Below are 14,156 nucleotides of genomic sequence, written 5' to 3' on the forward strand. Positions count from 1 at the left end.
CAGGGTAGAAAATTCTATACACAACTGGTTTCAACCACGTTGTAAACCGTCATTATTACGCGCATTCTGCTGGAAACTTCTAAGTTAAAGTACCGTTGTCTTCTATGCAAAAAACAGTATCGGTAGTTGGCATGTTGCTCAAATAATTAATAGACATTGTGTTGCTTACTGTTAATGTGGTAAATTAGACGTTTTATCAACTGAAGTTTACTAATGTTATCGACTTATCTTATTATTAGACATCTTGATATTGCTAACCTGCGTTTAGTTTAGGGGTCGGCAACCTACGGCCCGCCAATGTAATTCATCCGGCCCGCTGCCGATTTGAAAAACTAGACACGAGTCAATTTGAAATACTTTATAACTACGCAATTGCGAAAATTTTTCTTTATATATTTGTTTTGTTTTATTATTTTCGACAAGGTGATAAAAACTTGCAAGAAATTGAAAAGAAATGTCGGTATACCAAAAAAAAAAATCGCGCTCGTTTGGCTCGCCAGGAACGCCCGGACAAAATACTTTCGAACTAGATTAACCAATAAAGTTATGGCGTTTCTTCAAAGTAGTTTTATTACACTTTTTATTATAGTATGGATGACGACGTGTTGACTCGAATTTTAAACTAAACAAACGCTTTTTTGTCGAGCTGAAGCAGGGTATTGATTACAAGTCTCATTAAACTAATTTGCCTCGACCAATCAACCTCACTATTACTTCAAGGTATTGTTGTAGTCTGATTATAAATCCACACAGTGTTTGTAGGCTGGTGTTTAGCAAGCCAGCCAGAAGCCGGCGAGCAACACAACCTTTTTGTGTATTAACTGGCGTCCAACTGGCTAATCGAAACGCCAACACATAAATATATTTACACTTCGCATGACGGAAACAGGTTACGTGTCATAGCACGAAAAACCTTTTTTAGGGCAGCGGAAATGTTTGTCATCACATAACGGCGCGTTTTGCTGGGAATGTTTTGGTTAGCAAGGTTACGTTATAGCGATAAAAGACAGGTTTTATGTGAAAACAAACGAGGTAAAAATATACAATACGATAAATTCCAAATTATCCACTTATTATTACTTATGACGCGACAAATACTCGCACACAAAATTGTGCACGGCGGCTGATTTTCGCAATATACCCGAACACAATTGACTTTTGTTAGAAAGTGCTTAACACGATTCGAGTTGTAGCTTTTAGCAACACGTTCAACAACAAGATGTTTTCTTCTGTCGATAAGTCAACGAACGACAGGCGTTTTGTTGTTGTCTCTTTGTTTAGCTCACGTCCTATCGTCATACATGGTGAAAAACGTGAAACTGTGAAGACAAAAGAAAGGAGGGGCAGTTATTTGTTCGGAATTAAATTCTATTGATTTTTAACATTGAGCAACATCACCTTATAAATTTTCATTTTTTTTTTAGTTTGCACAATTCGTTCAATGTAAGTTTTAAAATAACGACGCATCACAAGAAAATACGCTTTGAAGTTGTTGCTTATTCACTATTGCTTTCAACAAAAGGCAGAAAATGGGGTGTTCCTAAAGTGTGATTTGAAAGCTAATGTTTCGCGTGTGGATAAATCATTATGCTTTTTCATACAAGGTATCTAAACTCGTGTGTAAACGCGGCTGCGTGATGAGAGAAAAACAGGCAAAAACCCAAAACGTACCAAATGTTTAAAAGAATTCGGAAATTTAACACGAAATTATTTCGTGCACAACAAAATTAAGTCGGGATTCTCAAGTTTAACGCGTTGATTTCAAACTATTGAGCTCCAAGCACAAAAATTAAGCTCTTTTAAAATTTATCAAAAGATCCTGCGATCGACGTTTATAAGCTTAGACTTCATACATATAGACTATACATAATTTACGAAATGCGATACATAATGGTTTAACAAAAAGTCACATAAAAGAAACTTACAGACCTTTCAGTCGATAATTTTACTTATTTATTTTTAAATATGTTCAAAAGTATAATAGCTTTTCACCTGATAAACTAGGCAGAATCAGTTATTGTGAAATCCATGTTCAATTGCAGTTTCCATAATTCCGAGCGGTGCTGTCGTTCATAGGCAACGCTTGTTTATATTTAGTATTCCGTATTCCAAGCAAATGCTTTGCTGACGATTTGGAGCGTATTTCGACGTATCTTTCGACGAGATCAATTCTTCCAACAGCTAGCTTCTTGCAGGTTCCAAAAACAATAGATTTCAGACGGTCGTTTGTAGGTGGGTCGTACAGATTAAGGCACATCTTTCCTTTGAGCTTCGTTCGACGACTTTTCTTGTATAGATTTGCGTGAAATTTGAGTTCTTCGATCCTCACTCGGGGCACCAATTTGAAGCAGGGTATTGATTACAAGTCTCATTAAACTAATTTGCCTCGACCAATCAACCTCACTATTACTTCAAGGTATTGTTGCAGTCTGATTATAAATCCATCGAAACGCCAACACATAAATATATTTACACTTCGCATGACGGAAACAGGTTACGTGTCGTAGCACGAAAAACCTTTTTAAGGGCAGCGGAAATGTTTGTCATCACATAACGGCGCGTTTTGCTGGGAATGTTTTGGTTAGAAACGGTTACGTTATAGCGATAAAATACAGGTTTTATGTGAAAACAAACGAGGTAAAAATATACAACACGATAAATTCCAAATTATCCACTAATTATTACTTATGACGCGACAGAGCTCTGCGCGAAACGTTTACTGCCTAAATCCGAGGCCCGTCTGATTAAGAGTTGTTTTAACATTTTAATAACACAATTCTTCATTACCCTTACGTGCAGCCAGCAGAGACCTTACTGAGTTTGGTTTTGGCCCGCAACTAGAAAAAGGTTGTCGACCCCTGAGCTCAAAAATAGGGAGGGCCTCACAAATGGAAAAAACTAGGGCCTCTCATGATCTAAATCCGGCCCTGAGCATAGCCTACAATACAGTAACACGTAGGCTAGGCCTAACAATCTCATACCTTTTGCTTTATTAATGGGCTTTTTTTAGATCTGTTGCTGCTTTTCTGGCGCAATGTTTGTAATAACAATCAAGAAGGTAGGGCTGATAGGGCAATTTGTTGGAAAACCTGTTTTAAACCAGCAATTCGGCATGTTTCATGGCTTCAGTATTTTTTGGAAATAAAGACAATGTCTCGCCTAAAAGTCTTGTTAAAAGTATAAGCAACTAACTCGAAAAAAATAGGACATTTGGGCATTTTTTAGCGTCCTCGGAGGACCATTCAGTTTTCTTGAAAAAACAGGACATATGGTAGGCCTAAGATTAACCATTCTAAAGCGGTTGGTGCGTTATTATTGCTTAGCTGCGAAATGGTTAAGTTAAGGCAGTGGTTTTTAAACTTTTTTCTAAAAATATACGCAACGGTACCCTAGCAATTTTTTAAATTGCTCGCGGTCCCCTTAAAAATACTCACAAATAAACACAAAATAACACGTTTAGATGGGACGGGTGCACTTACAGTCTTAGATAGGCTTGTTGATGTCGTATTTAGTATTGTAACGCTAACGAAATCACTTTATTTAAGTGAAGTAATCACGATAAGTTTTAAAACCGCGACCGTACAACTCACACTGGCAGCACAGCAAGCTGTAAACACTTATTCCCAGAAAATTGTCTCGCGGACCCCAGTTTGAGAACCACTGAGTTAGGGCAAAGAGATTTATTCCCAGAAAATTGTCTCGCGGACCCCAATTTGAGAACCACTGAGTTAGGGCAAAGAGATTATAACCATGAGGACAAACTCTCACTTTTGCCTTTTTTCTTTTGCCTTTAAGCAACGCATTCTACTTTCGACAGCCGTCACGGTCTGATTCATAATAAGAAAAACATCATCTTTTCCATTTAAGCCTGTTATAAAAATGTACGCTTTTGGCGTAATTTGTTGTTTAATGACCCCTAGTCCTAATTTAAACCGTTTTCTGTTTACAAAATTGACTCACAAGTTGCGTGGCACTTTCTTAGGACCATACTGTACATTTTTAAAAGACCTTTGTATTACTGTTAAAATGTACGCGATTGAGCTATGTTGTTGATTTCGAGGCTCTTTCCATTTGGTACGTAGAAAGTAACACAAAAAACGGTCTACAAATGCCGCATAAGGCAACGCACATCATTATTTTATAATTAAAAATAATGCTCTACCAACCCAAACTCAAACCCACAGCGTAACCCAAATAATGTGCGTTGCGGTATGCGGTATTTGTTGACCGTTTTTTGCGTTACTTTCTACGTACCAAATCGATGGAGCGCCTTGGTTTCCACTTCTAGGCGTTAATATTTATGTGAGGAATTGCCTTATAAATTAAATTAATACCACTTAGTTTGTTGTAAATCTCAAGGTGCCGAACTCATTAAACTTAACTGTATGGCGGTGTTAATTGTTAGCTTATTAATGTAAATGATATAGGTATGTTGCATTGTACACTGTACAGAGCCTATTACAGAAAAAGCAACTTTTGGTAAACTAAACCCATAAATGAATTGGCTTTAGTGTACAAATTTTAGTAAAAATTAGTAGAATTCCAAATTGATGAGTGTACCGCAAATCAAAATTCTTTTTCGAGGGCGTCGCAAAAAAAGTTTGCGAACCACTGCCTTACATTACTATTGGAATAAAAATGTATCTATTTCTATACTACTTTTTAAGATCCCAAATTTAGCGGTGGGGCGCAGTGGTGCTGTGCAGCTTGCGAACAATTTTTTGAAGTGCAAATTTTTTTGCCCCTTGGTGGTAATTAAGCTTAAAAATTAGTAATTTGCCAGCTTTTCTTACATAAAGTAAAACAAATTTGCTGTGCTTGGTAAATGGTAACAGCCATTGCTCATTTAGGAAATGTTCTTTACGCAAATATATCCTTATCCTAAAGAATACTTTCCATACAGTAATTTTTCATTAGTATGCCAGTGTTCAGTGCGCAAATTAAATTTATGCTGTACTCCTGCTCTAAATAGCCTTCTATATACTTGTTCCAGTGTTACAAATTAAGACACATTGAAATTGATACCATAAACTGAAAATTAATACCAAATTCTTTATAAGCATCGTTCAAACAAAAAGTTTTTGCACCTCAATTTGCTGTGTGTATCATTTAATTAGCAAATATTATTGGTGGTGTGCTGTTTGTGCGAGTGAAGCAAGCAGTTAGCATTTGTAAGGTAGTTACATTTGAAATCAGTAGTTACCAGATGTCACTGAATTCAGTTAATAATTTTGCATTTTATATTATACTAGACGAAATACCCGGCGTTGCCCAGGTTACAAAGAATAGGGTAGCACTAATTTACGGAATGATGAATGGTCGGAACAGTAATATTATTAAAGATAATAACACTTGACCCCCCTTCACCCAAACGCTAACCCCAACCCTAACCCAAATATTGTGCGTTGGTTTAATAATTGTTTTAACGGAGTACCGTAACACTTAAATTAGTGAGCGTTCCGACCATTCATCATTCCGTAAATTAGTGTTACCGGTACCCAAAAGAATATTTACCGGTTATTCGTAAGATCTTTGTAAATGACATAAATAATGCAAACATATTTTTTTAAATGTCATAACAAATTTGCTTATGCCTAAACGTTTGAACTGAGTGTCACTAAATAGAAATTTCAAATCATGTGATGTGAAGTCGGTTAACTATAGCGCACAACACTTGGCTAAGCATGCAATACATCTTTTAAGTAACGAAAACCCGTGACTTTTGTCAATTGAGAATAACTCCCAAACTTAAAACTTTAGGTTGCAGCAGCAATGGGATGGTTTCCACCACTAGGGGTCGCGCGGACCGACTCAGATGAAGTCGCATTTTTTTACAATGGCGATAGGTCTGAGACTGGCACTATTTGGTCGATAATTCAGTTATTAGGGCCGTTTGCGACATTTTGACCGGTTTAACTGGTAAGTTTATCCCTGTAGTCACTATCAGACCATTTTTTTTCAATTTTTATCGCAAAGAAGTATGTGAACATTGCTTTTTCCAGTCATCAAACTATCCTGGCAATAAATTGTTGTAATTTACGCCTTTCCCACTCCCCGAATCAAAGACTGAATTGTTATTGAAGTTAGTTTACGATTTTAGCTTGTTATCACACTCAGAGAATCTTTCACGAGAAATTTGTTTGGCAAGGTGGCTGTGGTATGTTTTGGGGTAAGCTTCTAGTTATTGGTCCAGAAAGTGCATTAAACTAGCATGCATTTACCAAGTGAAAGGGTTTACCATAATGAAGTTAGATATATTGGTCAATTTTTACTAATAATGTTGTTTATAATTTTCTGAAGTTAGTGAGAATTTTGTGTAAACTTCTAGAAAATACTTGTTTGGTAATATTAAACCTGCTATGCATTCTCTTCCTGGGTTAACAATTTATGGAACTAAAGAAACTGGTACTGGAATACAATTTAAGCAGATGCCGCTTTCCAAGTGATCTAACAGGTAAAAGTTTATTTTCTACCTCTAGTTCTCCCTGATTATATTAGTTTGTTATATGCAGTTTTTTTAAGTTATGGGATTCTTTAACGGTGTTTGATTTAGTTGAAATAAATAATAATCTATAATTCAAAAAATACACTTGTTTAGTTGCTATACTGTTTTATTTGTAGCAAATAATCATTATCTTTATTTATACCGTTTTTATAGGTTTGGAATCAAAACAGACAAATCTGGAAATATAATTTCTACAAGGGAAGATTCAAACAAGCCTGCATTAAAAAACTCTTTTAATCATGTTCTTGGTGCCATATACTACGGTTCACACCCCTGCTTGTTTTATTAAACTTCATAATATGCATTTATTTTTTGTATGATACGAAGTGAAACAAAATTATACAGTTGTTTTAAACGCTGCGAATTAAATTGATGCTTTGCAAACCTGAAGTACACAAAAAACCACAAGTAAAAAACATTCTACTAAATTTCATATTAAAATCAGTACAATATTATTCTAGTGATTTGACTACTATTTGAAGAATGAAAAGATTCATTGTAGTTGTGACTTGTTTGTAACATTGGAAACTGACAAACTTCTTTCATTGTCCTGGCGTTGTTCGACAAATATACGGTTTCTTTGTCAAGATGTAAGATTTCAGTTCTGTAGGTAAAATATTCTTCGGAATTCATCAAGTGCCTGATTTTTCAGCCAAATGCACAAGCTTGCATGATAGTGTCTGCTCTAGGGCTCCAGGCTATATTTATTCAATTTTGGTAAAACCACACGAGGTCACTTGTAAGAAAAGTTATAATAAGATAACATTTACAAAATTACACCCATTTCAAAACAGTACAAATAGTTAGTTGTTTCAAAAGGATGTGGATCACTCGAATATTTTCCTAAGATGTGAGGTATCTTGTATGAAAAGGTGTTAAATTAATGTTGAGTACAAAAGAAATATCTGGTGAAAAATTTAAGTTAATTCACAAGCAATACAATGTCCTTTAGAATACTATACAGAAGATATATTTTCGAATTAAAAATGACTGTTAAAAAGTGTGAATGAACTTGCAAAATGCAAAGTTATAGGTTAAAAAACAGCAGTACCACAAAAAACTACAATATTCCCTCATAAAAATGCTTATTTCAGCTTTGCCTTAAATATTCTAATTACATTTTATTTATAATTTAAAGTTGACGCAAATGCTTCCTGGTTTTAACCGAAACCCTATTTTAAGTACAAAATTAAAGTTGTAACAGTACATGTTTAACAACTTCTCGCTACCAGCATTTGACAAAATTGCGAATAAAAACTGATTATAGGTATTAATTAAAGTTAACTTTAAACGAATAATTAGCTTCATAATAGATTCTACAAAAACAAAGCGCGAAAACACGTAATTGAAAACCACGGATTACCATTGTAAAAGATAGGCGCTCGCAACTGTTCATCTGACTCACGCAACGCCTCTAGTGGTGGAAACCATCCCATTGCTTAGACTTGCTTAATAGCGTCATGTTTAAGCAAATACGTAATCCCGGTGCTAAACTGCGTCAAACGTGAGAAAATCCTTATTGAAAAAACAAATGCTCACTGTTAACTACTGCAATAAACGCAATATTTCGCGTATTGCGTGGGTAAATACATTGTAAGAAGTCATTAGGATTTGGCCTCAATCACTATCGCTAACAAACGGCTTAAAAATAAAAATAAAATTCTCATTAGTTAAAAAACATTAAAATTTTACTTTACTAAGGAAATATACTTACTTTTATTTTTTTATTTCCCGGCAGGTAATTGCGTTTGAAAAAAAGTGTTGCGCGGATACCTTAAACTTGGACTATCTTTTACTTAAACTCAGCCTAACACAAAAACTTCTAAATATACCTATATTAAATTAACTAAAGCTGGGGCTTGGGATACATGCTTAAACACAACCTTGGTAACATTGTACCATGTTGAAATTTGCATTGTAACATTTTGTGAATCGCATCGAGAGTGACGTAACACATTGTAAACATTTCAACCGTTTTCCAACATTGAGGTTTGAACACACGAGCCCTGGCTGAGGAGATCAGTTTTCTGCCACTGAGCTAAAGCGATCCAACGTTAAATTGCTCGAAATTCGTATTATAATCATCACCGACTGTGCGAACATCTTGCCACAGACTTATCTCACAAACTTTCTCTTTTATTATGTAGATTTGATTGCAGTATTGGAGTATGTTATTATAATGTTAAACTTATCCACTTGGTTTATTTTTATAGAACTTGCTCATATTTACTAGTTAAACTATAATAAGAACACATATTCGTCTATAACTGTGATTCAGCCATTCTGGGATTATGTTGGACATTGCTTAAAGTGTAGCGTCATAAGTAATAATTAGTGGATAATTTGGAATTTATAGTATTGTGCATTTATCAAATATGTTACGATTTATGATTTGTCACTTTGTCACGCCTTCTACGAAACACTCGCTGTTACACTGAGAACAAAGCATTCGGCTGTTCCCGGCTGCCAAAAAGGCGCTGGATTATAAATCATTTCCGCTTTTTGGTGTCGCCTTTCCTCTTTTATGCAAACTTTCAACTTATATATGCGAAACCTTATATCAATATATCCAGTCTTGTCTAGTTAATACAGTAAGCGGTTGTGTTGCTTGTCGGCTTCTGGCTGGCCAGCTGAACACCAGCCAACAAAATCTGTGTGGATTTGTAATCAGACTACAACAGTGGTTTTTAAACTGTGGTACGCGTACCACTAGTGGTACGCGAGAGCTTTTAAAGTGGTACGCGAAGATTTTGGCGTTATTTTATTGTATTTAATCTACAATTTGCCATTCTTTGCAGTAGCTAAAACTACTATAAATACACGACAATATAACAATAAGTTAACTGTAGAACAACTTCACGTTGGCATTATTGCGTCATAGTTGATCCTAACAAACAAAACTAAGCAAATGAGATGAGCTCATTAGTAACTGGAGCTATAACAGGTTAATAGATCAGTATAGTAAGCAGGATATATTTTAAGCATGTTGAAACGAAAATATAATCCAGAATACATCAAGTATGGGTTCATTGCAATCGAACATGCAGGAGAGTGTTTGCCACAGTGTGTGGTTTGCATGAAAACCCTTTCTAATGCGGCCATGAAGCCAAGTTTGTTAAAACGGCACCTTGACTCAAATCATGCAGAAAAAAAGAACCGAGATCAGAGTTATTTTGAGCGACTTGGGGAGAACACGAAAAGACAACGCCTAGACAAGACAGGCCAGTTTCATCAAAAGAAAGTAGGGATAGTAAAATCGTCATATGAAGAGTCTCTTCTGGTAGCTCAGAATATGAAAGCTCATACAATCGCTGAGTCCCTGGTTTTACCAGCAGCAAAAATCCTAGTCAAGAACCTGATCGGAGAAGAGGCAGCGGACAAACTGAACAGCGTGTCCCTTTCTAACGACACTGTAAAACGACGTATTCAAGATATGTCTGTTAACATTGCTGAACAAGTGATTGCTGGAGCAAAAGACTCAAAGTTTGGATTTTCCATTCAAACTCGAGTCAACAGATGTCTCCAAGTGTAGCCAACTGCTAGTTTATGTCCGCTTTATCCAAAATGACACGGTAAAAACGGAGTTAATGTTGAGTCAGGAGCTGGCTACTACAACGAAAGGGAAAGATGTATTCAACGTTTTGGACAATTTTTTCAAGGAGAATGACCTGGATTGGAAAATGTTAGTTGGATGCACGACGGATGGTGCTCCAGCAATGCTTGGAAGAAAGTCAGGATTTCAAGCATATGTGAAAGATGTATCACCAAAATCTACCTTTGTCCACTGTTTTATCCATAGATTTGCACTTTGCGCCAAAGTGCTTCCTTCTGATTTAATGTCATGCTTGAACAAAATCATTAAGATTGTGAATTTTATAAAAACATCAGCTCTAAATACTCGGCTATTTGCAGGGCTCTGTGAAGATGTCGGTTCTGATCATAAGTGTCTTCTCTTTCACACAGAGGTTCGCTGGCTTTCCCGCGGGAATGTGACAATGAGGGTCTTTGAACTTAGGCATGAATTACTGACCTTTTTCAATGAGAAAAAACACGACTTTAAAAATGATTTAGAGAACGAAGAGTTTATCTTACAGCTGGCCTACATGTCGGACATTTTCCAGGCCCTAAACTTTGTAAATCTTTCGTTCCAAGGACCGAACAGCAATATAACAGTTTTTATTACAAAACTGAAAGCATTTATTTGCAAACTTGATATATGGACTAAAAACGTGGAAAATAAACAGTACGGAATGTTTAAACAGCTTAGCACTCTTTCAGTTGACCCCAGTGACAAATAATCTCAAGAAATTGCTGACCACCTTAAGTTGCTCAAAACGGAATTGGTGCATTATTTTCCAGATTTTGAAAGTTGCACCTACGCTGTCAATACATTCTGCATCAATCCAGTTGTTCTACCCGTAGGAACAGGAGAACAAGAAGAGATTATTGATATTCAGGTTGACGAAACAGCAAAAGCAAAGCAGAAGGAATGCTCTTCTATAGATTTCTGGTTATCCATGAGTTCCACTTACCCAACATTGGCCCGAAATGCTGTTCCTCAGCTATTAGTTTCCCCTCGACATGGGAGTGTGAGCAAGGGTTCTCGGCCTTAATGGCCATTAAGTCGAAGAGCCGGAATCGTCTAACTGAGCCTGAACACGATTTTCGATGTGCTGTGACTAATGTTGTGCCCCGGATAGACAAGCTTGTGCAAAAGAAACAGTTGCACCTATCACATTAAAATGTGTTTTCTTGCTGTTAACTCGTATTGCGTTATAGTAATAAAGGTAATAACTAATAAATACTGGTACATTTGAGTATAGTAATTTATTCAGTGGCCAGGTGGTACGCAAGGTAGTAGTGAATGAAGAAGTGGTACGCCATCGGAAAAAGTTTGAGAAACACTGGACTACAACAAAACTTATTGAAGTAATAGTGTGGTTGATTGGTCGAAGCAAATTAGTTTAATGAGACTTGTAATTAAACCACGCCTGCTTCAAAAGACATATCAACAGTACACTGGGAAAATAAAAAAATAGTTAGTCTATTACTCAAAGATACAACAAACCTCTGGTAAGATTATTGTGACAATGAGATCATAGTGTAATGCAAACCATTATAAAGTATTTATTTTACTTATAAACAAAACTTTAAACTGCTAACTGTCCATGGACAAAGTTTATCTAGTTTAGGGCTACCCAAACTTTTCAGGCTGTGACCGCTTTTATTATATTAAACTTTTTGACCCACTAGGTTTAACAGTTTAAAACATAACATTTCTCGATGTCTGCTTTGGCATGCATTTATTGAAGTAATGTGCATTACATAATTTGCCATTAGCATACCAAACAGAAAAAATAACAATTTTATAAATGTAGCACTTTTTATAAAATTTAACTCCATGAGCAATCCCCAGTTTGGAAAGCCCTGGTCTAGTTATACAAAACTTCCGAGTAATTTTACCGATTTTTGTTTGTGACTTGCTGGCAGATTTTAAGTATTTATTATTTTTAAATCTTTTTTTTATTTTAGTATGTTACACTATTTTTCTGTTATACAGGTTGGAAAACTGATTGGGAACCTCCACTTAAAAAGTTCTGGTCACAGAATGAGCATATTATTTAAAGAGTAAAACAATAAATTCCTTCAAATTTTCCACCCCTTTACCATTTGTTGTGCTGTAAGATGCCTATTAATTAATGGGAAACTTTATTCTCTTGTGGATAACTTGTTTGGGCTTTCAGTGATTTTGATTTCTTAAGTCAGGGTGGTCCAAGGTTGCACAATATTTCTTTCATATTCTTTACGGGCCACAAAGCAGGCTACATGCGTGCCAGGAGCGGATAAGCGATTTTCGTTAGGTCGGAGCATGATGTGTTTAAAGATGACGGCACGAAGCATTGTCAAAAGTAACTGTCGAAAGATATATAAGTTGCACAAACTTTCTGCTATCACCAAATTGTGCACAAATAAAATCGAGCAATAATAATCAGACTGGCAGAATGGTGCGCTCCAAACATGCAAAATTGCATATTTGACCACACTTAATTTCGAAAAAGACTGCATTTATAAGTGAACACAAATATAACTTGCATTGCAAAACAGCCATTTTAGAAAGTTCCATGTATATGACGCACTGCGACTTTCAAACCTGTTTGACACATACAAAAAATTAGGCTTTTTTGCCAAGTCATAGTAAACTGGTTTATTTAATGGTGTAATCGTAAAAATGTAACCCTAACCAAACCATTGCAGTATGCTCGCTGATTGTTGGTCACTTATATTTCTTTGAAATAAACCCTGTATACATTACAATAATTCAACAGTGCTTCGCGGGCCACAAACAATGATGTCGGGCCTGGGTTTTGGACCACCCTGCCTTAATTTATCAATTTTTGTTAAAAGTGTCATTATTTTCCTACTTCTTGGTACACCTTATATGCTAACTCAGGCAAGCAAAACAAAATAATGTTTATTTAAAATTTATTAATCAATTTAAAGAATAAATAAAGTTCTTTATTGACACCAGACCAGAGGCCACTTCAGTATTATATTCTTTTGTGTAGTACATGGTAAACAGCGTCTGTAAGAACACAATTTATCGACCAATATATTACAAATGTTTTTTATAATTTTATTAAATTGTCTCTTTGCACTGATTTATTATATTTATATTTCTAAGTGTGTATTACAAAGTAAACGTTGTTATATATGAATAAAACATTTATAAATTTTTACTTTGTCGTCAAAATAGATGTTGATTTATTACTTATTCTGAATAAATTTCATGAAATAAATTATAGACTCTTAAAAGTATAGTGGCTTAATTTAGAGTAAATAAAAAATCCACACAGAACTAGGTAGCATATTGTACAGGTTTGAAATCAGAACTGCGGAGTCGGTTTGTGTTGCTGGAGTCGGACTCGGGACTCGAATAAGACCATGTAAAACTACCCGAGTCCCGAGTCTGACATGCGCATTAAACTAATATGACCGCCAACTGAAACTTGTAAAGGTAGAATATTTTCCAACCATGTATTATGAGTGAATGAGTTATACGACACCCCTATAAGTGGATAGCTGAATATCCATGTTATTTTGGTTACATAAATTAGCGGATAACAGGCTGTTTAGTCAGGGCCAGACTCGGGACTCGACGAAATGCCACATTTAACCGGAGTCGGACTCGGGTTATTTTTAACCGACTCCGCAGCCATGTTTGAAATAGATATTTTTTATCGAAACTCGGCAATGAAAGTTTGACACCTAATTCAAACATAACTTTTAACCTGTCAGAAATGTCGAACCTTAACGTATATAAGCCGGTTGATCCAAAATTTTGGCTCACCAACATGCAAGTCAAGCCCAGTTTGTTTACGTTTTACTATTATGCACTAGAGCGGAACGCTATCGAAAATGGGCTACGTCACAGTTTGTCAAGCAAAACGTATAAACCGTCAAGGTCTGGATTCATTTTGCGAATGCTATAAAAGCCCTCTGTAATCATAGCTATTGCAAGGGGGCTCAATGTTTAGGACGTTGACCGGGAAATTTTAGTATGTCTGTAAAACGACAGAATCAGAAAATAAAGGAATGTACTAGTAAAATTTATGGCGCCTTTGGCGCGTTTTCTTAAATACATAGCTCCTTT

The 14,156-nt window shown here is 35.8% G+C and overlaps 2 pseudogenes; both read left to right on the forward strand.

The window, feature by feature from the left end:
• Positions 1–9,488: 9,488 nt before the first annotated feature.
• On the forward strand, positions 9,489–10,498 carry LOC146140550 (zinc finger BED domain-containing protein 5-like; annotated as a pseudogene).
• A 2-nt stretch (positions 10,499–10,500) lies between these two features.
• On the forward strand, positions 10,501–11,246 carry LOC146140551 (zinc finger BED domain-containing protein 5-like; annotated as a pseudogene).
• The last annotated feature ends 2,910 nt before the right edge of the window (positions 11,247–14,156 follow it).

The sequence above is a fragment of the Ascidiella aspersa genome, chromosome 6 (assembly GCF_963924565.1).
Source record: "Ascidiella aspersa chromosome 6, kaAscAspe10.2, whole genome shotgun sequence".
Lineage (NCBI taxonomy): Eukaryota > Metazoa > Chordata > Ascidiacea > Phlebobranchia > Ascidiidae > Ascidiella > Ascidiella aspersa.